The sequence below is a fragment of the Tenrec ecaudatus genome, chromosome 14 (assembly GCF_050624435.1).
Source record: "Tenrec ecaudatus isolate mTenEca1 chromosome 14, mTenEca1.hap1, whole genome shotgun sequence".
NCBI classification, from domain to species: domain Eukaryota; kingdom Metazoa; phylum Chordata; class Mammalia; order Afrosoricida; family Tenrecidae; genus Tenrec; species Tenrec ecaudatus.
Genome location: NC_134543.1, coordinates 10,727,118 through 10,751,890, shown reverse-complemented (window position 1 = coordinate 10,751,890; position 24,773 = coordinate 10,727,118). Strand labels below are relative to the sequence as shown.

At 40.7% G+C, this 24,773-nt stretch overlaps 2 non-coding genes across 2 annotated transcripts; both read right to left on the bottom strand.

The window, feature by feature from the left end:
* Positions 1–7,738: 7,738 nt before the first annotated feature.
* LOC142426890 (U1 spliceosomal RNA) lies at positions 7,739–7,899 on the bottom strand. Its single transcript, XR_012779775.1, has one exon. It is a non-coding gene; the product is annotated as a U1 spliceosomal RNA (small nuclear RNA).
* A 12,625-nt stretch (positions 7,900–20,524) lies between these two features.
* LOC142426998 (U1 spliceosomal RNA) lies at positions 20,525–20,688 on the bottom strand. The gene has a single exon (XR_012779845.1). It is a non-coding gene; the product is annotated as a U1 spliceosomal RNA (small nuclear RNA).
* Positions 20,689–24,773: the final 4,085 nt, after the last annotated feature.

Below are 24,773 nucleotides of genomic sequence, written 5' to 3'. Positions count from 1 at the left end.
CGGTTGCACACAATCTTTTTAAAACTAAAGAGCAAAGATATCACTTTGAGGATTAAGTTATGTCTCAACCAAACCATGATTGTTTTCAGTCTCCTCCCATGAATGGGAACGTTGGACAATGAGGAAGGAAGATCACATTTAAAGGGATGCATTTGAATTATAGTGCTGATGAAGCATATCGAGAGTACCATGAAATGCCAGAAAAATAGACAAATCTGTCTTGGAAGAAGTCCAGCCAGAATGCTCCTTGGAAGTGAAGATGGTGAGACTTTTTTTTTCATGAACTTTGAATCTGTTGTCAGGAGAGACTAGTCCCTGGAAAAGGGTATCATGCTTGGTAAAATAGAGGGGCAGCAAAAAAAGAAAAGCACCCTCAATGAGATGGATTGGCACAGTCGCTGCAACAGTGGGCTCAATATGATAACTGTAAGGATGGTGCCAGACTGGTCATTGTTTCCTCCTCTTGCACCTAGGGTGACTGTGAGTTAGAGCTGCCCTGATGGCACCGAACAGCATGCCGAGTTTGACTTGAAGACATCATGGACCTATTTCTCCACTAAATCATAGTGAGACTTCATCTCATGTACTTTGGACATGTTATTAGGAGAGACCAGTCCCTGGACATCATGCTTGGTAAAGTAGAGGGGCAGAGAAAAAGAGAAAAACCTTCGACAAGATGGATTGACCCAGTGACTGCATCATTGGACTCAAACAGGAACCACTGTGAGAACTACACAGGACCAGACAGAGTTTTGTTCTGTTGTACCCAGGGTCACTATGAGCTAGAACTGATTCAATGGCACCTAACAACAATGACAACTACAGATGACCATTAGATGCTTTTTTGCTTCAAAAATGAGCCCAAAAGAAGAGGGAAAGATGAATAGATGAAATAGTGGTGAAACATCCTACTCACTAAATATTTAAATCTAAGTAATTGTTGATATTGCGAAGTGTTTGATTTTACTTGGATCAACACCCATGGAAACAGTAGTTAGGACATCACATGGCATATTGCATTAGGCAAGTATTCTGCAAAGTATCTTTTTAAAGTGTTGAAAAGATACCACCTTGAAGGCTAAGGTGCACCGTCCTAAGTGATTTCGAGTTTCCTCTGTGTATGTGAAAGTAGACAATGAATAAAGATGAGTGAAGAAGAACTTATGAATTTGAATTATTGTGTTGGTGAAAAATATTGAGTATACCATGGACTGCCAAAAGAATGAGAACTCTGTGTTGGAGGAATTGCAGCCAGATACCCTTCAGAAAGGATGATGCTCAGATTTCCTTTCATGTACTTTGGCCATAGTTTCAGGAGGGACCAATTCCTGGAGAAGGACACCCTGCTTGGTAAAGTAGAGGGGTAGTGAAAAAGAGGAAGGCCCTCAAGGAGATGGATTGGCACAGCTACTACAGCAGGGTCAACATAACAGCAATTGTGAGGATGGCACAGGCCCGGGCGCTGATTTATTCTGTTGTAGATGGGGGTCTCTGAGTTGGAGGCACTCAACAGGGGTGTTGCAGTAAGAAATCACAAATTTAGTGGCTTAAAATAACACAAACTAAAAAAATTCAAATGAGAAATATTCAGGGGGTTTCTGTTTCCCATCATCGATTTTGTGTTCAACAGTTTAAGTTACTGTCAAAACCCAGCCCACCCAGAGCTTACCCATCCCTTTCTCCTTTGATTTCTCTTCTCCTTCTTGAAGTTAACAACAAAATTTTAAAATAATTTTTAATTAAAAGATTGTTTTATTGGGGGTTCCTTTTAAAAAATCATTTTATTGGGGGCTCGTACAACATTATTTTGTCATATCTTACACTGTCCAACGTCTCCCTTCACCCACTTTTCTGTTGTCTGTACCCCAGGGAGGAGGTTATATGTAGATCCTTGTAATCAGTTTCCCCTTCCCACCACACACACCCTCCCGGTATCGCTACTCTCACCACTGGTCCTGAAGGGATGATCCGCCCTGGATTCCTTGTATTTCCAGTTCCTCTCTGTATGAGTGTACATCCTCTGGTCTATCCAGATTTGTAAGGTAGAATTGGGATCATGATAGCGGGTGGGGAGGAAGCATTTAAGAACTGGAGGAAAGTTGCATGTTTCATCATTGGTACATTGCACCCTGACTGGCTCATCCCCTCCCAGAGACCTTTCCGTAAGGGGATGTCCAAGTGTTTACAGATGGGCTTGGTTTCTACTCCGCACTCCCCCTTATTCACAATGATACGATTTTTGTTCGGATGATGCCTGATACCTTATCCCTTCAGCATCTCGTAATCGCACAGGCTGGTGTGCTTCTTCCATGTGGGCTTTGTTGCTTCTCAGCTAGATAGCTGTTTGTTTACCTTCAAGCCTTTAAGACCTCAAATCCCGTATCTTTTGATAGTTGGGCATATCAGCTTTCTTCGCCACATTTGCTTATCCCCCCATGAGTCTTCAGCAGTCGTATCGGGGAGGTGAGCACACAATGATATGATTTTTTGTTCTTTGATGCCTAATAACTGATCCCTTCGGCACCTCATGATCACGCAGACTGGTCTGCTTCTTCCATGTGGGCTGTGTTGCTTCTGAGCTAGATGGCCACTTGTTTACCTTCAAGCCTTTAAGACTCCAGGTGCTATATCTTTTGATAGCTGCGCACCATAAGCTTTCTTCAGTACATTTTCTTATGCATCTGCTTTGTCTTCAGCGATTGTGTCGGGAAGGTGAGCATCATGGTATTCCAGTTTAATAGAACAAATTGTTATTGCATTGAGGGAGTACTCAACAAAATTTTAAAAATCATTTTTAATTAAAAGATTGTTTTATTGGGGGTTCTTTTAAAAAATCATTTTATTGGGGACTCATACAACTCATCACAATCCATACATACGTCAATGTGTAAAGCACATTTGTACATTCATTGCCCTCCTCATTCTCAAAACATTTGCTTTCCACTTAAGCCAGTCATCAGATCTTTATTTTCCACCCCCCTTGCTGCTGCCCCCTCCCTAATGAACCCTTGATAATTTATAAATTATTATTTTGTCATATCTTACACTGTCCGATGTCTCTCTTCACCCACTTTTCTGTTGTCCGTCCCCCAGGAAGGAGGATATATGTAGAACCCTGTAATCAGTTCCCCCTTTCTACCCCACCTTCCCTCCACTTATTGGGAGTTCTTACAACTTTTATAACAATCGATACCTCAATTGTATCAAGCATATTTGTACATATGTAGCCATCATTCTTTTCTAAACATTTACTTTCTATTTGAGCCCTTGGTATCAGCTCCTCTTTTTTGCCTCCCTCCCCACCCTTGTGACCCCTTGATAAATCATAAATTATTATTGTTTTCATATCTTACACCAATAGTGCATACCTTCACCCACATATCTGTTGTTCAACCCCCTGGTAGGGGGATTTTGCGTTGATCATTGCAAGCAGTTCCCTCTTCCTCCCCTCCTGCCCTCACCTTCCTCTTACCCTCCTTGCATTGCTCTTCCCATTCTTGTTCCTGAGGGGATTATCTGACCTGGATTCCAGGTGTTGTGAGCTCTTATTGGTACCAGTGTACATGCTCTGGTCTAGCCCGAACTGAAAGGCATGACTGTGGTCATGATAATGAGGGGTTCGGAGGCCTCAAAGAACCAGAGGAATATAGTGTTTCATTGGTGCTATACTGCACCTTGGTTGACTCACCCCTTCCTTTTGACTCTTCTGTGAGGGCATCTTCTATTGTCTAAGGATGGATGTGGGTATCTGCTCTGACCCCTCTCATTCTCAACAATATGTTTTGTTTGTGTTTGTTTTGGGTCTTCTGGTGCCTGTAACCTGATTCTATTGACACCTTATGTTTTCACAGGCTGGTGTGTTTCTTCCATGTGTGTTTGTTGCTTCTCTGATAGATGGCTCCTTGTTTAAGTCAAGCCTTTAAGATGCCTGACACAAAATCTTTTGATAGCCAGGCACCATCAGCTTTCTTCACAACATTTACTTATGCACCCATTTTTTTTCTTCAGTGATTGTGTTGGCAGGGTGAGCATCACAGAATGCCAGGTAGTCAGAACAAAGTGTTCTTGTGTTGAGGGAAGGCTTGAACAGAGGTCCAAAGTCAGTCCACTTCCTCAATGAATTGCCATATATTTTTTGCCATATATTTTTATTAATTAATATAGTTCATAAGTGTACACCTATATTTATACCTCTATCCATAGTTTTGCTTCCTAGATCTTTCATCTGGTTCCTGGCCCACCATCATGCTCACCCTTCTTCTGCCTCTTAGTAATTCCTCTCAGTCAGATTGCTGTTGCTCCAACACCACCAGGATCTCTATGTCCTCCTCATTGGTTCTTTTAATTTCCTAGTTGTTCTCCTGTCTATGGCCTTGTTTGCTCACTGCTCTCCCCTCCCTCCCACCCCCAAGTCCCTCTGGAACTTTTGGTCCTATTGCTTTCTCCTCGTTCTTGCTTCTCATGTCTATCTTATATAGGTAGGCAAAACCCAACAATAATAGAGACAAACAAAAAGAAAACAAAAGATTGAATAAAAAGAAAGAGAGGGGGAAAAAAAGGAAAAAGAAAATAAATGAGCAAAACCAGAAAAAACAACCCCCCACCAAAATGTATACATAATTCCAGGTCTGTCTGCTGACCTTTATGACTATCTTCCCACTGGTCCTGGGGGGTTCTGGGAACTATCCCTCTTAGCCTGAAGTCCATTTTTGGGGACTCCTCTGGGGTTTTGTGGCTTCGCTTTGCTCCTGCTGCTGATATGTTATTTTCCCTTCTTGTTTCTTCCCATTGTGGGGGTGGTCAAACAGGACTCACTCCCCTCCATGTGTCACCATTATTGTCCCCTGTCGTGGTATGCTCCAGTGAGGGGACATCATGTCTTGAGCTGTTGTTGGCCCTACAGTACTCTCTGTGCCTTAGCAGCTCTGTGCAGAGACATCATCCTCAGGGCTTGGCGTACCAGTATGGGGTCTAGTCCCATGTTCTCTCTTTTTCCTTCTTGATTTGCTTCTGTATGTGTATGGCAGGCCAAGCCCTCTTCCCCAACCTGTAGGTTTAGTGTTGTCCTCTGTGTCACATAGTTCTAGGGGTGTGTGTGTGTGTGTGTGAGAGAGAGAGAGAGAGAGAGAGAGAGAGAGAGAGAGAGAGAGAGAGAGAGAGAGAGAGAGAGAGAGAGAGAGAGAGAGAGAGAAGAGAGAGAGAGAGAGAGTTTGGCTCTCAGAGAGATCCTTTAGACCTGTCTGTTCATGAGTTGCTCCATGTGGTCATGTTGCCCTCAAGGTTTGGCACACCAATGTAGGGTCTGTACTCACTCCCATTTCTGTGGAGACATAAACAATACCCTCCCCCTGGGTGGATTAGTGCCCTACTCCCCCAGTGCCATCATTTCCCTTTTCCTCCTCCTTTTTATTCCACTCCCACCCCCACTTTCCCCTTCTTTGTATTGAGATAACATGCACATCCTTGAGTTTGGTCTGTCACTCTCCCAACGTCCAGTACTTCAGCTAGTAAAGTGTGAGATAAGTGGCTTTTCTTCTATACCTACTGTGCTGATTATCCTTACCTCAGTAGACTCATGTTGTACTTGTCCTTTTGTGATTCGCTAACTTTGCTTAGCATAATTTCCTCCAACTCTTCTCATGAGTTGATGTGCTTCATGCAATCATCAGTGCTTTTTAGTGATGCATAGTACTTCATTTTGTGTATATGCCAGATGTTTCTAATCCACTCATCTATCGATGGAAATTTAGGTGTTTTCAGTTTTTTGTGATTGTGAATTGCACCACAATAAACATGGGAGTGCAGATGATTGGTCTTGATCTATTTCTTACCTTTTCTGGGTAAGAAAAGTAGAGGGATGCTCAGTAGAGGGATTGCTGGGTCGTAAGGCAACTCAATTTCCATTTGCTCTAAATATTGCCAGATGGCTTTCCACAGTGGTTGTAAGACATGACCCCCAGCAGTGGAAGATTGTTCCTATCTCGCCACCATCCCCTCCAGCATTTCTTGCTCTCTGATTTTCTGATTTGGGCTATCCTCAAGGGTGTTAGGTGGTCTCTCATAGTTCTTTTGATTTGCATTTCTCTGATGGCTGATGATTGGGAGCATTTTCTCATATGTTTATTTGCCCTCTGGGTCTCCTCCCTAGTGAAACATTTGTTCATGTCTTTTGCCCACTTAGAGTGTTAACGGTTTTCTTCTTCTTTTTTAATATATTGTGAAATATTTCTTTCTTTCTTTTTAAAAATTGTTTTATTGAGGGCTGTACAACTCTTATCACAATACATACATACATACATTGTTTCGAGCACATTTGTACATTTGTTGCCATCATCAGTCTCAAACCACTTGCTTTCTGCTTCAGCCCTTGGTATCAGCTCCTCATTTTTAGCCCTTCCCTCTCCACTCCCCCCTCCATCATGAACCCTTGATAATTTATAAATTACTATTATTTTGTCATATCTTACACTGTCCAATGTCTGCCTTCATCCACTTTTCTGTTGTCCATCCCCCAGGGAGGAGGTTATATGTATATCCTTGTAATTGGTTCCCCCTTTCCACCCCACCCTCTCTCCACCCTCCCAGTGACTGTTTTATTCTTTTTGTAGGCTAGTAGGGTATTGCAGATCTTAGTAATAAGCCCTTTGTCTGTTGTCATTGCTAACAATCCTCTCTCAATTTGTGGGTTCTCTTGTTATTCTCTTGATGAAGTTGTCAGTGCACACAGGTGCTTTATTTTTAGTATATCCCATTTGCTGAGTTCAATTTCATCTGTGTTTGTACCCTTCTCTATTCCAGTTAGCCTATGTATTTCCTGCACCAAGGTTCTTAGGTTTGTCCTGATTCCTTCACTGATGGTCCTGATAGTTTGGGTTTTACTTCTAGGTCTATGATCCATCTTGAGTTTGCTCTTGTGCATGGGGTGAGGTAAGGATATTGTTTCATTTTTTTTCTACCGGTGGATATCCACTGTTTCCAGCACCACTTGTCAAATAGGGCGTCCACTTCCCATTTGATGCTTTTGGGGTCCATGTTGAAGATCAGTTGACTATATGCTGATCTATTCTTTTCCATTGGTCTGAGTATCTGTCATTATTTCAGTACCATGCTGTTTTGACCAATATGGCTGAATAGTAGGTGTCAAGTAAGGTGAGCCCTCCAACTTTGTCCGTTCTTCTTTAGGAGTTCTCTGCTAATTCTGGGCTTCTTCCCTCTCCATATGAAATTGGTGGCCAGTTTTACAAGTTCTTTCAAGAAGGTTGTTGTTTTTTAAAACAGGATAGCATTACACTTAAATAGTTTCTTGGGCAAGATTGACATCTTTACTATATTGAGTTTTCTGATCTAAGAGCATTGGATATTCTTCCATTTGTGTAGGTCACTTTTTGTTTCTTTTATTAGGGTATTTGTCCATGTCTTCCGCATTGTTGAATAGAGACGTTCACAGTACTTTGTCATTATCCTTTTTTGTGATATCCGTTGCGTTGGTTTTATCCCTCATCCTGGCTATTGATGTTTGCTCCTTTCTTTCCTTGATTAGGTTTCCAGCAGTCTGTTGATTCTGCTGATCCTTTCAAAGATCCAACTTTTTGCTGTATTGATTTTTTGCATCGTTCTCTTTTGTTCCCACTTGTTTAACTCTGCCCTGATTTTTATTATTACCTTTCTTTTGCTAATGGAGGAGTTGTTCCGTTGATTCTGTTCTAGTTGCTGGAGGTTTTTTGCTTGTTTTTTTTTCAGGGGAAATCATGGATATAGTCCCCACTAACACAATTGTGCAGTTGAGTTTCCCACATTTTGGGAAATCACAGAGGTCAGCGCAGCCAGAATGCAATGGATAAGCCTCTCTCTGGGAAAACCACCTTTGTGACCATGGTGTCTCCCCTGCCAGATAAGTATTGCTGGAGGTTTTCTGATAGTGTATCAGTCATAAGTCTCTCTTCTTTTTCATATATTCATTAATTGCTATCAAACTTCCTGTGATAACACTGTCTATAGCCCATAGATTTTGGTACATTGTATTCTTATTCTCATTAGTTTCTAGAATTTCCTAATTTCTTCTCTTATCTGTGCCAGTACCCATTCGTGTCACAGAAGATTTTTATTCATCCTCCAGTTGTTTGCCCTTGTTTTTCTGGTCTCCTTTTTGTTGATCTCCAGATTTATTATGTGGTGCTCTGAAAGGGATATCTGAGTGATCTCTTTGTGTTTGAGCTTACTCAGGCTCGACTTATGTTGGTACATGTGGTCTATTTTTGAAAATGAGCCATGTACACTTGAAAATAATGTGATTTTTTTTTGCATTTGGATGGAGAGTTCTATAAATGTCTATCAGGTCCAGTTGACTATCTGTAGTATGTAGCTCTGTAAACTTCTTGTTGAGCTTCCTTCCCAGTGATCTATTTTTCTCTGATAGCATTGTATTAAAGTTACCTACTATGATTGTTGCGTCTGTGGTTTCATTTTTCATCGTTTGAATCGTTTGACAAATTTTGTGGGTTTCTCATTAGGTGCATATATATTTATTATGCCTACTGGCTCCTGGTCTACTGAACCTTTGAGCATTATACAGTGCCCATCCTTGTCTCTTGCTATGGTTTGCACCTTGAGGTCAATTTTGTGGGAGGTTGGGATTGCAACCCTGCTTTTTGTTAAGTTGCTGTTTTCCTGGTTTATTTTCTACCAGCCTTTGCCTCTTAGTCTATTTTTGTCTGAAAACTTAGGATGTATCTCTTGCAAGAAAAAGATTGATGGGTTATGTTTTCTGAGCCAGGCTGTTAATCTTTGTATTTTAATGGGCATGTTCAGGCCATTGACATTCAGGGTTATTACCACCATCTATGGATTCATTGCTGTCATCTTGTACATTTTGTGTTGGGTGTTTTCCTATCTCCATATCAGGTGCTGTGTTTATGTGGGGGCTTCATTCTTGCCTTCTGAAGCAATGTTATCTTGGTAATTCTTTTCGGTGCAGTGACTTCAGGATGGAGTTCAGCTATATGGCAGTCTCCTGCTTGTGCTTGATGGATGTTGGTCTTCTGACCACAGTCAATTTACAAGGAATTTCTAAAGGATTTGGTGTCTTATGGAGTATTCTTTGAGGGTTTTCTTAACTGGGAAAACTCTTAATATCTGAATAGATAGTTTTGCAGGGTAGAGGATGCTCAGGTTGGCATTTTTTTTCCTTTCAGAATTTGGAAGATGTTACTCCACTGTTCTCTTGCTCCTGGTAGCTACTGATAGGTCTGAGCATATTCTTACCTGAGCACCATTGCATAGGACCTCATTTTTTTCTCTTGCTGCTCTTAAAATTTTCTCTTTTTCCTCGAAGTTGGATAATTTAACTGTTATGTGCCTTGGTGAGTTCTTCCTGGAGTTTAGTCTAATTGGTGTCCTCTCTGCTTCCTGTAAGAATATCTGATTCTCATTCATTAAGGTGGGGAAGTTTGCCTCTAGGAATTCCCTCGCTAATTTAGCTGTGGACTTCTTTGTATCTTGTTCTGGAACACCAATTATTTGAATGTTGTTCCTATTCATAGCATCTGTCACTGCTCTCTGGTTTTCTTCCACCTCTTTGATGATCTTGTTTGACTGTCTTTCCCATTTGTTGAAGTCTGCCTGATTGTCCTCGAGATCTCTGGAAGGATTATCTGCCTCTTCTAGTCTGTTGGTGAGGTTTGTTATCTTGTGTTTTCCTTCTGTTATCTCAGCCATTAGTTCTTGTATTTCCCTTTGGTGTGTGGGTGCCATCCTCTCTTTTGTGGACTTCATCTCCTCTATCATTGCATCCTTATTCTGTGTTGCTTCCCTCATAACCTGTATTACTCAAAGCAACATTCTGAAGATGTTTTTTGTTGTTGCAGATCAACGTTTATTTCTTCAACGAGCATTGTTAGGTTTAGGATTTTTTTCTGCTGTTGTGCTTTGTTTTTCTTGTTGACGGTGTTGAGGTATGGTGCTATCTGTGTGTCGTTTTTCAAGAACTTGGCGCCATGTTCCCAGGAGACCAAGGGGCTGTTGGCTCTGTCTCTGTGTTACTGGTAAGAGTGTTTTCCGGGCTACCTGTAGTCTGCTATGGTGGTGTGTTGGGTTGTTGTGTAGGTGAAGTGCTGTGGTGACTCAGTGGCTGGAGGTGGTTGGGGATCTTGGAGGGTTTGCTAAGGCAGGTGACTGGAGTTATTCCACTAGGCCTGGTTGAGGTGTGCCTGTAGCATGGGTAGGGATCTGATCTCGACTGTCTGGCCATAATTTGAAGTCTTTTAAAGACTCTCTGTTGAGTCCAAAACTGGTAGAGCCAGTTTTTGGCTTGGGCTGTGGCTTTCAGCCCATGACTTTTCCTGTTTTCTTATGTTAAAATCTTAGGTTGTGCTCTAGGGATTAGAATTCTGCCTGTCTTTTTATGCTAATATGATAATAGACCAGGACCAGGGTTTCTGACAGCTTACAGTCAAAGTTACACAAAGCAACACAGCCTGTAATTGTAAGCATTAAAAAAATGGTTTTTTTTGTTTTTTACAATGTGTTTGTGTGGTGCCCTGTTATTGGGGCTATGCTACGCTGTCCCTCAGTTAAGGAGGACCAGATTAGCCAAGTGATTTTAGGGCTGACTGGATCTGAATTCTCCCCTCTGCACTCCTTTGTCACTCACAGCTCTCCTGCAGTTATGTCACAGCTAAATATCCTGGAAGCACCTCACTTGCTGAAAATTAGTGACTAATTATCTATTGTTACCCCTGCTGGCATGCTCAGAGCTGGAGAGAGGGGTAAAGGTGATGGTCAATGTATTCATTCCATCCTGGCTGGGGAGGGATGATGCAAAGCTTGAGAATGCAAGGACGGGGTGACTAGCAGAGAGGGGAACACCAGTATGAGTTCGCGTGGCTAGTTCTTGGAGGTTCTCTGCAAGCCTGGAATTATGACCACCTTTAGACAGCAACCTGAGGAAACTACTGCATGCTGTGAGTCTCATATCTTGGGTGCAGGAAGAGGTGGTAGATGCCACCCTGATGGAATCGGTGAGGGATTAGTGGAGCCTGCAGACAGATGCAGTGACTTAGAGCATTTCAGTGAGTTCTGGAATCAATCCATGGGCAAAATCACAGGGGGAGGTCTGAACCAGACCCTAGTACACTGAATGCATTTTTAGCACCCAGCGTCCTAATATTGGCCTCCTTACCTCTTAATTTTCTAACATCAGGAGTACCGTGTGGGTGATTCTACCTGGATGTCATATTGATTCCTTGAATTTAATAACAAAAATATTTTTAACTAAAAAAAAAATAACCCATTTTATTAGGGCTCATCCAGCTCTTTTCAAAATACATCCATCCATACGTGTGTGAAGCACATTTGTATATATGTTGCCATCATCATTTTCAAAACATTTTCTTTCTACTTGAACCCTTGGTATCCGCTCCTCATTTTCTCCCTCCCTCCCCCATATTCCCTCCTTCATGAACCCATGATAATTTATAAATTATTACTATTTTTTCATGTCTTACCCTGACCGATATCTCCCTTCACCCACTTTTCTATTGTCCATCCCTCTGGGAGGGATTAAATGTAGGTCATTGTAATTGGTTTTCCCTTTCTCCCACCACCTTCCCCTTACCCTCTTATACTCTCATTATACTCATTCCCCTTATACTCTCATTATTGGTTCTGAGGGGTTTATTTGTTCTGGATTCCCTGTGTTTCCAGCTCTTATCTGTACCTGTGTACATGCTCTGGTCTAGCCAGATTTGTAAGGTAGAATTGGGATCGTTTTAGTGAGGGGAGGAAGCATTAAAGAACTAGAGGAAAGTTGTATGGGTAACAAAAATTAAAAAAAAATCTTTTTCTTCATCAGAGAAGGTGAACAGAGCAGTTCATTCGTTTTTCATACTAAACTCATCAAGCATCACAATATCTTCCCATTTAATTTTTTCCATCTCCCTGTTTGTTGAATATTGTCTTTTCCTTCACACAAGTTAACACTTGCCAGCCTCCAGCCTGTGACTTCCCTTTCACTCCTATTTCCTTCCATTCCTGGTAACCATCAAAGTAAGTCTGTTTCCTTTAGAAACACAAGGGTTTTTACTCCCCTTTCTGAAGGTCAAAACTCTGAAATGAGTCCTTTGTGTGTGTTTGTTTGCTTGTATATATGTGTTGTTGAGTAGATTCCAACTCATAGTGACTCCATAGGACAGGGTAGATCATATCCAAAGGGGTTCCTAGCCTGTCATTATTTTAAAAAATTTAAATTGATTTATATACACATATCTTAAAACTCAATAGTCTAACTATATTAAAATGAGTTGTACAGTCAACACCACAAAAAACTAGAGAACAATTTTTTCATTTGTACTCATTGTTATTAGCTCCCCTTTCTCCAATATCATTCTCTCCTACAACCCTAAGAAACTTTTAATCTAGTCACTGTCCCTACAAACTTACCTTTCCTAGCTTTCATATAAAGAAAATCATTACCCCCACCCCCATGACAGACACTAAATAAAACAGGCCTAAAATTCAGGTGTAAGCAGGGTTTATTCCTGATAGAGTCTGTAGGAGGGATTGTTAATTTCCCTTTTCTAGCTTCTAGAAGGTGTCTACACATCTTGGTTCATGTCCCCATCCACATCGCCTTTTCTCTCTGCTTCTGTATTCATGCTGCCTTATTCTGCCTTTGACCTCATACCTCCTCCTTATAAAGATGCTGTGACTATATTGCATTCCCTCAAATATTCAGAATAATGTTGCTATCTCAAGACCCTTAATCACATCAGCAAAACCCCTTTTGCCATGTAAGATAACATATTCACAGGTTATAGGAAGTTGTTCCTAGGCATCTTTGGGGGTTCATTATTCTGATTCATTTCTCTACCACATACAGTAAGAGCTGTTATCCCACAGAGAGGGGGAAATAATGTCCTTTTCTTCTCAGAGAAGCTCTGAATTTCATTTTAAAAATCAAAGTATGGAACAGGGGGGATAGAAATAACTTAGAGAATTTTCAATCTCTTAGATATGTGAGTGTTATATTTGAGCAATCAAAAACCTCCCTGCCGAGACACATTCATTACTTATATCATTTAATGTAGTATGTATAATATATCCTGAATTTGGAAATCAATAGTAATATGTACAACCTATATTAGTTAAAAGAACTCAACTTAAAAAAAAAAGTTTTTGTTTTTCCTTTTCCAGAAAAGGCGAGGTCAGCCTATTCATTTCCTAGTTTGGCTTGTCCATGACTTCTCTCTTATTTTGTAGGTTGCTCCTAGTACTGTTAAGGTTGCTAAGGCAAATACCGGGTCAGCGAAGAATAGTTAAGAGGGAAAGAAAGGGTTTGTGTGACTCAGATGATCTTGAAAACCTTTCCCTAATGGTCAAAGAGGGACAAGTATTTAGAGCTGACTTTCTCTAGGGAACATTGTTGTAGTTTCTTTGATGTTCATTCACCAGCAATGCCCACAACATTTGTTAATATGTATTTCTCTGTATTAGACTGGATTCTGTAGATAAACAAAACCAGGACAATTATTATTATTATTATTATTATTATTATATATGGAATATAACAGCTGATTAGTCCACACAGCAGTACAGAGGGCTCAGTTCAACTCACTTTTGTGGGATAGTTAATATACTGGAAGTCCTTCAACTCACTAGGGTTGCTGAGTCCAAGGTCAAAGAAACAGACAGCTTAGTCTTCCATAGGGCAATGCGGGCAGTCCAGTCACAGGCAACAAACAGCATGGAGGGTCACCAACAGTCAATAGTTCAAGAGCTTAGCAAAGCAGGTCAGATGGAATATCAAACTCAAGCAATGCAAGACAACAGGATCTGACAGCCTTGAGCTCAAGCAATCCATATACCAGCAGCATGGCAAAGCAGGTCTCAAAGGAACCTCAAGCTTTAGCAACATGATCCACGGGTTACCTGTTGCACAGGTAGTGTAGCACACAAGTTGAGGCAGAGAACTAGTTAAAGCAGCTGCATGCTGGTCTGATCACCAGAGAACAAGAGAGAGAGAGCGGCGGGCCTTGCTGAGCCATTTATCTCTTTGCCCTCCAATCAAACTATGACCTTATTAATCCTACATGTTCCTATTGGCCAGGTTGGCACAATAAATCTACCTATCACAATCTCCCTTGACTTCTTGCTTAGAATTCTTCCTTTAAGACTCTGGCCATTTCAGTTTCTTCTCATGGAGCTTTCCACAGCTCTTCATATGACTGTCATAGGCAGAATTTTATGACAACTTCATTTACCTCTTTCTTTCCCTCACGGAGCCCTCATCATATGGACCAGATACAGCTGTTAATGGTACACGATTACAGATGTAATGGTACATGATCCGCTATTGGCGACAGTGCTGCTACTTTGCAAATATAGCCCCCTTTCCCCCCAGACAATGCCTTTCATCATTAATATTTATTAGGTGTGTGAATCTAATATTCCAAGATACATACATGAAGCTCGCTGAAGTGATTCTATGAAACCCTCTCTCACTAAACTATGAATCAGAGAAAACGCCCTTATCCCTCTCCCATGGGGAAAATGGGGCTCCCACCACAAACATCTGTCTCCACACATTCTCTTCACACCTCCAACAACCCCTCTTGGCTTCCTTGATTTCTTTTAAAGGCTATAGGAGTCTGAAAATGGCATACCAATAAATAGACAAAATTCATATTGTTTCTGGGTTGTAGAGCTAGTTCCCCAGCACTCCCTTTGTAGATCCTGCTTACTGCTGTGTAACTCACTTTAGAAATGAAAGTAATTGGCACCATTGTCTTGAAGTCTGGGCCAAAGCTTAGGCAAAAGAATCTAATTTTGACATTCTACTACCTACGTGTTATTTGGTTTTACAAAACTAATATGTTTCTGATACATCTATATAATCCCATATAAGTTAGGACCACATCTGTTCTTTTTCTGATTATCAGAGGCAGTTAATGAATATTTATTCAGTGAATGAAAAATATTAAGAAATGGACAAAGTTCCACAATTCTCATAAACTCAGACACTGTAATAATTTTGTATATTTAGTGGAATGCCATTTTTAGACTACTCCAGAATATCCCTTGTGTATTTCACATCTGCATGTATCTGAATTATATATATATCTGGGTGGCTGTGTGGCAATCTTTGCAGAAACTTAAGTCCAAGATTCACTAGAAAAGTGTGCACTGAGTATAATCTTGGGGAGTTCAGAGGCACAGTCCCCACAGATTGCCCTCACTTCCGACACCAACTGCAAGCTTGTGGGATCTGAAAACCACCCTCAGTTTCCATAAATCACTTAATTTCATGGAACTCATCTCAAATTGAGTTCCATAGTTATAGTCAATCACAAGGAAAGAATACAGATTAAAATTAGACAAGGGGAGATATTCATAGGTCAGGATCTAGGAAAAAATAAAATGCTGTGATTCCAATGATCCTCTCTCAGGGAGTCATGGACAGCCTTACATTCCGAGTATTTATCAGTGTAGGACAACACACAGAGCATTACCAACCAGGGAAGCTCATCTGAGCCTCAGTGCCCAGAGTTGTTACTGGGGCTTGATCAGATATGGCCACATTGACTGAACTTTAGTCTCCACCCTCTCTGTATTTCATGTGGACACGATATAGGCCAAAGTCCCCACCCTCAATCATATTAATAGAATATGATCAGGCAGGACATTCCAAGGACCTAGAAATTATCTCCCACAAGCCTAAGGCAAAGCCTAGCTTTTTCTTTGGCTAAGGTTAATACTACACTACACAAATCAAAAGTAAAACATTTTGCAAGCATTTTCATTCTAGCCAGCATATATTTGTTGAAAACCTTCCAATCAAATGCTGTACTAGGTAGTGATATGCAATGATAAAAAAACAAACTGAGGAATTACTGAAACCTGAATGAAGGCGGAACATGATAGTTGGATAAGTAGAAAGTAAAAAGAAATAGAGGAGAGAACTAGGAGGCAAAGGACATTTATAGAGGTCTAAATACAGGCATGTACATACATAAATATATTTATATATAATGTTACAGAAATAGATCTATGTGCATATACTTATATGTTAAGTATTAAAGTAGCAGATGGACATTGGGCCTCTACTCAAGTACTCCCTCAATGCAAGAACACTTTGTCTAATAACCTGGCATTCCATGATATTCACCTTCCCAACATCATTGCTGAAGACAAAGCAGGAACATAAGCAAATGAGATGAAGAAAGCTGATGGTTCCTGGCTATCAAAAGATATAGTGTCTGGGGTCTTAAAGGCTTGAAGGCAAACAAGCGGCCATCTAGCTGAGAAGCAACAAAGTCCACATGGAAGAAGCAAACCAGCTTGTGTTATCATGAGGTGTTGACAGGATCAGTTATCAGGCATCAAAGGACAAAAAAATCATATCAATGTGAATGAGGGGGAGTGCGGAATGGAGACACAAAGCCCCTATGTAGACAATTGGACATCTCTTTACAGAAGGGTCACAAGGAAGAGAAGAGCCAGCCAGGGTGCAGTATAGCACTGATGAAACATACAACTTTCCTCTAGTTCTTAAATGCTTCCCCTCCTCTCCCACTATCATGACCCCAATTCTACCTTACAAACCCAGCTAGACCAGAGCATGTACACTGGTACAGATAAGAACTGGAAACAGGGAATCCAGGACAGATAAAGTCCTCAGGACCAGTAATGAGAGTAGCAATACCAGGAGGGGAAGGGGAAGGTGGGGGGGGGGGAACGGTGAATCGATCACAATTACCTACATATAACCACCTCCCAGGGGTATGGACAACAGAAAAGTGGGTGAAGGGAGACATTGGTTAGTGTAAGACATGAAAACAAATTTTAAAATAAAATATCAAGGGTTTATGATGGTGGGAAGGTAGGGGAGGGAGGGGGAAAAAAGAGGAGCTGATACTAAAGGCTCAAGTAGAATCAAAATGTTTTGAAAACGATGATGGCAACATATGTACAAATGTGCTTGACACAATGGATGTATGGATTGTGATAAGAGCTGTATGAGCCCCCAGTAAAATAGTTTTAAAAAGTCTTTTTGAATAAAATCCAACTGAAATAACATTCCAAATACCCCCATCAATGTCTACTCTTCTTAGAGCTTAGGGAACTAATAAAGGAAGCAGATAAAAATATTTGCTGCATAATTTCATTTTAGTGTAAATACAGTGAAGTTTATTTTTATTTGTTAAGGGGATTGATTATTGGCAGCATTTGGGACCCACACTATTTCTATAAGTACGTTATAAAAATGTTTAATGACCGTGAAGCTAAAAAAGAAGGGGCTTCCTTAAATAATAGATGTGTTTGGTGACTGAGGTAATCTGATAGATCAGTTCTTTAAAAAGGTTTACCAAGACCAGGCAGTTTAAGTAAATGGATGAGGGAACCACCAGCCGTGCCTCCGTGGCACTTCTTTTCTATATTCCCATGTGCAATTAGCTACTTCTCCAGATCACTCACGGGGGATTCAATGGACTGTTTTTTAAGCGAATTTTTCAGCACAGGGGTGCACACAGGATATGAAATCTTTATTCTTGATGGAATTGCAGACCCTTCTTCCTTTCTCTCTCCCTCCCTCTCCCTTTGTCTCCCTTTCTCCTTGCTGGTTTCCTTTCCTTCTCCTCTTTCTTCTACTCGTGTCAGTTGAAAAAAAAAACCCAAATCCAACACCTTTGTGTATGTACTTTACGCACTGGTGCTTTTTTTTCCTTCTTCCCCCCCCCCATCAATTTGATATTCTTTTTTATATTTGTTTTGTATTTGGATATATATATATATATTTAACATTTTATTAGGGGCTCATACAACTCTTATCACAATCCATACGTATACATACATCAACTGTATATAGCACATCCGTACATTCTTTGCCCTAATCATTTTCAAAGCATTTGCTCTCCACGTAAGCCCTTTGCATCAGGTCCTCTTTTTCCCCCCTCCCTCCCTGCTCCCCTTCCCTCATGAGTCCTTGATAATTTATAGATTGTTATTTTGTCATATCTTGCCCTATCTGGAGTCTCCCTCCCCCCCCTTCTCTGCCGTTCATCTCCCAGGGAGGAGGTCACATGTGGATCCTTTTAATTGGTTCCCCCTTTCCAACCCACTCACCCTCTACTCTCCCAGTATCTCCCCTTACTCCTCTGGTCCTGAAGGTATCATCCACCCTGGATTCCCTGTGCCTCCAGCTCCCATATGTACCAGTGTACAACCTCTGCCCTATCCAGTCCTGCAAGGTAGAATTCAGATCATGGTAGTTGGGGGAGGAAGCATCCAGGATCTGGGGGAAAGCTGTGTTCTTCATTGGTACTACATCGCACCCTGACTGACCCATCTCCTCTTCTAAACCCCTCTGTGAGGGGATCTCCAGTGGCTGACAAATGGGCTTTGGGTCTCCACTCGGCACTTCCCCCTTCGTTCACTATGGTATATATATATATATATTGGATGATGCCTTATACCTGGTCCCTTTGGCACCTCGTGATCACTCAGGCTGGTGTGCTTCTTCCATGTGGGGTTTTATTTCTAAAGGACAGATCTCCCCAACACAAAGTTTCCGGTTTAACAAAGTATACATACATGATATACATACATAAATACATCTATTTGCTGTTAGGGGCCGTCAAGTTGGCTCCGGTCCTATGTATAAGACAATGAAACACTGCCCGGTCCTGTGTCATCTTCAAAATTGCTGCTATGATTGAGCCCATTGTTGCAGCCAATGTGTCAGTTTGCGCAGTGCAATACGTTGTTTGATTTCTCCATTGCTGCTTTTATACACATTGATTGTGGATCCAAGCAAAAGGAAATTCTTGACAACTTTAATCTTTTCTCCATCTATCATGACTTCATCAATTGGTCCAGTTGTAAGGATTTTTGTTTTCTTTACAATGAGTTGTAATCTATATTGAAGGTTGAAGTCTGATTTCAGCAAGTACTTCAAGGCCTCTTCACTTTAAGTAAGCAAGCTCGTGTCATCTACCCCTTGCAGGTTATTAACAAGCCTCTCTCCAATCCTCATGCTTCGTTCTTGTTCATACGGTCCAGCTTCTTGGATTATTTGCTTCACTTGTTGTTGTTAGGTCCTCAAAGTGACATCGTGCTCTTCAACACTTTCAAGAGGTCTTATGCAGCAGATTTGCCCAAGGCAATACATCATTTGATTTCATAATTGCTGCTTCCTTGAACATTCACTGTGGATTCAAGTGAAATAAAATCATTGATAACTTCAGTGTTTTCTCCATTTGACATGAGTTTGTTTATTGGTTCAGTTGTGGGGATTTTTGTTTTCTTTACATTGAGTTGTAATCCATATTGAAGACTGTAGTCTGTGATTTTCATCAACAGGTGCTTCAAGTCCGTTAGGCTTTCAGCAGTCAAGGTTGTGCTATCTGCTTATCACAGATTGTTAATGAGCCTTCCTCCAATCCTGATACCACATTCTTCATCATTTATTCAGCTTCTTAGATTATTTGCTCCGCATACAGATTAAATTAGTTTGGTGAAATGATACAACCCCGATGGATACTTTTCTGATCTTAAAACACCCAGCATTTCCTTGTTCTGTTTGAACAAGTGCTTCTTTGTCCATGCACAGGTTCTATATGAGAACATCAAAGTGTTCTGAAGTGGCCATTCTCCTTAATGTTATCCATCGTTTGTTATGACACACACATTTTACTGCCTTTGTATAGTCAACAAAACACAAATAAACATCTTTCTAGTATTCTCTGCTTTCAGCCAAGACCCATCTAACATCAGCGATGTTATCACTTCAAATGCATGTAAAAGTTGGATATTGAATAAGGAAGATTGAAGAAGAGTTGCTGTGTTTGAATTGTGCTGGTGAAGACTACTGAAGGGACCATGGACTGCTAAAAGGACAAACCAATCTGTCCTGGAAGAAGTACAGCCAGAGTGCTCCTTAGAGGCAAGGATGGCAAGGCTCAGTCTTACATATTTTGGACATATTGTCATGAGAGACCAGTCCCTGGAGAAGGAAATCATGTTTGGGTAACATGCAGGGGCAGCAAAAAATAGGAAGATGTTGGACAAATGGATTGACATAGTGACTTCAACAATGGGCTCAGGCATAGGAACCATTGTGAGGACGGGGCAGGACGGGGCAGTGTTTCTTTCTGTTGTGCATAAGGTCTCGATGGGTCCTAACAGACTTAATGGCACCTAAAAACAACAACAAAGAATGTTGTGGTAGGATATTATTTTGTGACTTTTGTGAATGTTATTTGTAAGAATCAGTTTTATTAAGAGTTAAGAGCTCAAATTATTTTTCTTGAAATATGAGCATTATTTGAAGAAAGAAATAATAGCTAGCATGCCAAGTTGGGATTATGTCTCTGCACAAAGAGTAGCAGAGTGAACTTGTCAGGAAACTTGAAGAAGAATCTGTTGCACACAGTTGGATTCACTAAATGATTCTTGAATTAATCCAGAGTTTAGACATTAAATGGATTCTCTTTAGGAATCGATTTTTACATTTGATGACTTCTTTTTTTTTCAGGGGAGAGCGTGAACACAGTCCCCCACTACCACAAATTATGCAGTCGAGTTTCCCACATTTTGGGAAATCGCAGGGGTCAGCACATCCGGAGTGCAATGGATAAGCCTCGCCCTGGGAAAACCACCTTCGTGATCATGGTATCTCCCCTGCCAGGTAAGTATGATGACTTCTATTAATACTCTATTTAATAATAAATGTTGCAGTTCTCCATAATTAGCATAGGAAATCTGATCCCCTTGATCAAAGGGAGCTAAATGACATAGGCTGAGTTAAAATTGTTTTTAGCTACTAAGAGTAATTTAGAGATAAACACATTAAAGTATTACTCAAGTTTGCTTTTCATTTTTTCCCTAGAAATTGCAGTTCAGGAGCACAGTTGAATGAAGTATTTATGTAAACTCTTTTATGTAGACTGGATGTTGTTGTTGTTATTGTTGTGAGGTGCTCTCAGATCAGTTTCAAGCCATAGGCACCCTGTGCACAAAGGAACAAAGCACTCCCTGTCCTGAGTCATCCTTGGGCCCATTGTTGCAGCCACTGTGTTAATCCATCTTCTCAAAGCCCTTCCTCTTTTTCCACTGCTCCTCCACCTTACCAGGCAGCCAGGATGTCCTTCCCCAGGGACTGATCCTATGTATGAAGTAAGTAAGGCTAAACCTCACCATCCTTACTGCTAAGGAGCATTCTGGTCATACTTCCAAAGCAGATTGGTTTGTCCTTTCAGCAGTCCACGGTACTGTCAATATTCTTCTCCACCACCACAATTCAATTGCATCGAGTCCTCTTTGGTGTCTATTCAGTGTCCAACGTTCACGTGCATCTGAGGCATTTGAAAATATTCTGGCTTTGGTCAGGCAGACCTTATTCCTCAAAGTAACATCCTTGCTTTTCAATACTCCAAGAAAGTCTTGTGCAGCAGATTGACCCAATGCGTCTTTTAATCTTTGACTGCTGCTTTCAGAAGCATTGATTGTGGATCCAAGTAAGACAAAATCCTTGACAACTTCACCCTTTTCTCCATCTATCATGATGGGAGTTATTGGTCCAGTTATGAGGATTCCTTCCATTGAGTTGTAATCCATACTGAAGACTATAATCTTCGAGTTTCAGCAGCAAGTGTTTCAAGTCATCCTGGCTTCCAGCAAGCAAGCATATATCATCGGCATATCACAGGTTTTTGCATATCCATTCTTTGTCATATAAGCCAGCTTCTCCAATTATTTGCTCAGCAATGCAGATTGAATAAGTATGGTGAGAGGATACCGCCGTGATACACGCCTTTCCTGATGTTAAGTCATGCAATATTCCTTGCTCTGTTCACACAACTGCCACTTGCACAATGTACAAGTTCCACACAAGCACAACAAAATGTTCTGGGATTCCCGTTTTTCTCAGGGTTATCCATATTTGTTATGATCTACATAGTTGAATGCTTTGGTATAATCAATAAAATATAAGTAGGCATCTTTCTGGTATTCTATGCGTTGAGCCAAGATTCATCTGACATCAACAATGATATCCTTTCTTCCGCTCCCTGTTGATGTACTGCTACAATAGTTATATGATCTAAAGCAAAATTTTACTAGCATGTGATATCAATTATATTGTTCTGTAACTTGAGTGGCATATTGGGTCACCTGTTTTGGTATGGGAACAGATATGCATCTCTTCCAGGCAGATGGCCAAGTAGCTGTCTTCCAAATTTCCTGGCACAGACAAATGGGTGCTTCCAGTGCTTCAACAGCTTGTTGAATCATTTCAATTGGTATCCCATCAATTCCTGGAGCTTTGTTTTTGGCTCATGCTTTCAGTGCAACTTGAACTTCTTCCTTCAGCACCATGGGTTTTTGCTCCTATGCTCCCCCTTGAAATGGTTGAATGTTGACGAGTTCTTTTTGGTACAGTGACTCTGTATTCTTTCCATCTTTTGATGCTGCCTGTATATTTTGTCCCCAGCATCTTTCAAGATTGCAACTCAACACTTAATTTTTTTCTTGAGTTATTTCAGTTTCACATATGCTAAGTGTTCTTCCCTTAAGGCCGTGTAACTCCAGGTCTTTGCACGTGACTTTATAATATTTGACATTGCCTTTTAGAATTGACCTTTGCAATTTTCTATTTAGCTCTTTGATTTCATAATTTCTCCCATTTGCTTAAGCTATTTTATGATAAAAGCAAGTTTCAGAGTCTCTTCTGGCATCTGCCTTGACCTTTTATTTCTTATCTTTTTAATGATATTTTGCTTTCTTTATGCATGATGTTCTTTTTTTTTCTTTTATGTCTTTTTTAAAAAGTAAAAACACCCATTTTATTGAGGGCTCTTACAGCTCTTGCAACAATCCATACATCAATTGCATCAAGCTCATGTGTACATATGTTGCCATCGTTATTTTCTAGACATTTATTTTCTATCGAGCCCTTGGTGTCGTGATTGATGTTCTTGGTGTCTTCCCACAGCTCATCAGATCTTCTATCATTGGTGTTCACTGGGTCAAATTTGTCCTCGAGCTGTTCTGGAAATTTAGGTGGGATAGAATCCAGCCTATTTTGGTTCTTGTGGACTTGTTTTCATTTCTTCTGCTTGATCCTGAAGTTGCATATGTGCTACTGATGGTCATCATCAGCCCCTGGGCTGGTTTTAGTTGTTGATAGTCAGCTTCTCCATTGCTTCTTCCCACAGATGTAGTCAGTTTGATTTCTGTGTATTCCATTAGAAGTCCATGTGTATAGTTGTATTTTGTGTTGTTGAAGAAGGTGCTTGATAAGAACAAGTCATTGGTCTGGCAAAATTGTATCACGTCATCTCCAGTTTTATTTCTGTCACCAAGTCCATATTTTCCAACTCCTGTTCCTTCCTCTTTGTTTTCAACTTTTGCATTCCAATCACCAATAGTTATGAATGCCTCTTGATATCATGTTTGATCAATTTTCACATGAAGTTGGTTTCTCAATTTCTTCTTTACTAGCTTTTGTAGTTGGTGCATAAATTGGAATAATAGTAATATTGATTAGATCTCCTTGAAGGCAGATAGAAATAATCCTATCACAGACAGCGTAGTTCAAGATGGATTTTGCAACATCCCTTTTAACAATGAATGCTACGCCACTGCTTTTGATTGTTTTATTCTTTACATAGCAAGTAATGTGATTTTCTGATTCAAAATTGCCTATACCAGTCCATATGAGCTTACTAATGCTTAGGATATAGATAGTTATATGTTCCATTTCATTTTTGATGTCTTCCAATTTTCCTACATTAATATTTTGGACAATGCAAGTTCTCATCTTTAGCAGGGTTTTGCACCTGTTTCCCGTTACCTTGAGCAGTGCTAATGAAGATTCCAAAGACTGCATCCACACAGGTTTTACTCCACTCAAGCCACTATAGTTGACCCCACTCTGACCAGCTCCTCCTCAGTTACAGATTGAGTGCCCTCCAACCCGAGGGGCCGAATCCCCAGGTACGATCTCTGACCCTGTTCAGCTTCCATTCATTAGGCCTTCAGTGTCTGGCAATGTTTTGAAGCTCTGCATACGATTTTCAGGGCTCATTCCTCTAAAGTGGGGGACTAAGTCCTTCTACACTGTCTACTCTTAGTCTGGAAGCTCTGCTGAAACCTATTCACTTTGGGTGACCCCGCTGGCACTTGAAATACCAGTGACGTAGCTTCCAGCATCACAGTATTACACATGCTCCCCCTGTATAACCAACTGGCAGACGAGTGGTGAGTGCACTGGATAGGGAAGCCTATTCAGTGGCTAAGAGCTTGGCTGCTAATCAAAAGGTTGGCGATTTGAACTCACTAGTGGCTCCTTGTAAGATAGATGTTGCAGTCTGCTTCCACAAAATATATTAGTCTTGGAAACCCTGTGGGAATTTCTAATATAGCCAATAAATCACAAGAATTTCCACTGTCCGTGTGCTCTCTTGTGGTGGTTTGCATGTTGCATAGTGTGCAGACATTATGCCGCTGGCATTTCAAACACCAGCAGGATCATCCATGGTGAACAGGTTTCAGCAGAGCTTCCAGAATAAGCATAAACTAGGAAGAAGGATGAGGAGCCAACTTCTGAAATACCGGTAATTAGCCACTGAAACTCTTATGAATAACATTGCAACATCGATATAGTGCCAGAAAATGATGCTCTCATTTTATCCTCTCAGGTTAGGAGGTACTCAAAATATGACTAGGGAAGAGTTGCCTCCTCAAAGTAGAGATGACTTTATGATGTGGATGGAGTCAAG